Below are 2,241 nucleotides of genomic sequence, written 5' to 3'. Positions count from 1 at the left end.
AAGAGGCACAAGGTACTGGCCCAAACATTACAATGACGACCCTGTTAAGAGGCACAAGGTACTGGCCCGAACATTACAATGACAACCCCGTTTGGAGGCACATGGCATGGGCCAACACATTACAATGACAACTCTGTTTAGAGGCACATGGTACTGGCCTACACATTACAATGACGACTCTGTTTAGAGGCACATGGTACTGGCATACACATTACAATGACGACCATTTTTTTAGAGGTACACAGTACTGGTCAAACATTACAACGACAAAAGTGTTGAGGGGCACAAGGTACTGGCAAAATATAGCAAGGACAACCGTTACAGGGTACTGGCCCAAACATTACAATGACGACCCTGTTTAGAGGCACAAGGTACTGGCCCAAACATTACAATGACGACCCTCTTAAGTGGCACAAGTGAATGGCCAAACATTACAATGACAACCTTGTTTAGAGGCACAAGGTTATGGCCCATATATTAAATGAAAACCGTGTTTAAAGACACAAAGTTATGGCCCAAACATTCCAATAACAACCACGTTTAGACACACACGATACAGGCCTATATATTCCAGTGAAAAGCATTTGTAGAGATGCAAGGTTCTGGCCCAAACATTCCAATGGCAAGCATTTGTGGAGACAGAAGGTAATGGTTCAGACGAAACGTGAGACACAAACTTACAAACACCACAAACAGGCCCCAAACGCACCGACATAGCTTTCCAGGAGATTTTGGGAGAACCGCCTTGAAAGGGTCAGTGAAACTCAAGTTCAATGGAACGCTTTCCAGCTTAGGGTTCAAAGTACTTTATATTTCCGTAGCCTTATACTCGTCCCAACTTTTATCAATAATTAAACATATAAGCCCCATGAGAGCCAGCTTTAACCAATGTAAAAAATATGGTAAATATAACAAATAAATTTATAAAGTAATTTCGAGTACTCATTCACTACATACAAACATTACATGTAGAAGAATGAATTAAGGCGGATCGAAAGCTAACTCTTAAAAGGTGCGATGCAGTTATTCAAAGAAAGCTATCTGATATAGCACGTCCTAGCAAATTCAAGGTTAAAACTATGTCTTAAACTTGTCTAATAATTAATGCATCAGTGTACAAACCAGGAGGAAAAAAAATGAAAATATAAAAAGAACACAAAATAAAATTAGGAACACCATTTTAACTACACCATTTTAAATAAAACAAGTCAAAAGGCAGTCTATGCCGCTTAAAGAGCCATGCCTTCATTTTATTACCGGGGTTTGATAAAGTGATTAGTTCCACCAAACACTTCGTCAAACCTGTTTTCAAAAAATATGTTTTGACAATGGTTCGTCAGAAGACCGTATTGTGAAAAGGTTTGTCGGTTTTAAGAAATAGTCTTGCGAATAAATAAATATACTGTATGTCTGGTAAATTAAAACATCGCCGTCCAAAGAAGAAATGTTTACAATTTTAAAGTTAAAATCATCCCGCTTGTCCCGCTATTTCCCAAGCTGAAGAAATAAACACAAAGCATCTTCATCAGACGTGTTTGATGTAAAAATATTTTATTTCAAAATGGTATAATAGATTGATTAATTACACTAGTTGGCTCAGAATTCAACACTACTTGGAATTGAGGACTGGATTCAGTATGGTGTTTAATTACACTAGTTGGTTAGGAATTCAACACTACTTGGAATTGAGCATTGGATTCAGTATGGTGTTTAATTACACTCGTTGGCTAGGAATTCAACACTACTTGGAATTGAGCATTGGATTCAGTATGGTGTTTAATTACACTAGTTGGCTAGGATTTCAACACTACTTGGAATTGAGCATTGGATACAGTATGGTGTTTAATTACACTAGTTGGCTAGAAATTCAACACTACTTGGAATTGAGCTTCGGATTCAGTATGGTGTTTAATTACACTAGTTGGCTAGGATTTCAACACTACTTGGAATTGAGCATTGGATTCAGTATGGTGTTTAATTACACTAGTTGGCTAGGAATTTGACACTACTTGGAATTGAGCATTGGATTCAGTATGGTGTTTAATTACACTAGTTGGCTAGGAATTTAACACTACTTGGAATTGAGCATTCAGTATGGCGTTTAATTACACTAGTTGGCTATGAATTTAACACTACTTGGAATTGAGCATTGGATTCAGTATGGTGTTTAATTACACTAGTTGGCTAGGAATTCAACACTTCTTGGAATTGAGCATTGGATTCAGTATGGTGTTTAATTAC

The sequence above is a fragment of the Mya arenaria genome, chromosome 8, assembly GCF_026914265.1.
Source record: "Mya arenaria isolate MELC-2E11 chromosome 8, ASM2691426v1".
NCBI lineage: Eukaryota > Metazoa > Mollusca > Bivalvia > Myida > Myidae > Mya > Mya arenaria.
Note: the sequence above shows the minus strand (reverse complement) of the source record.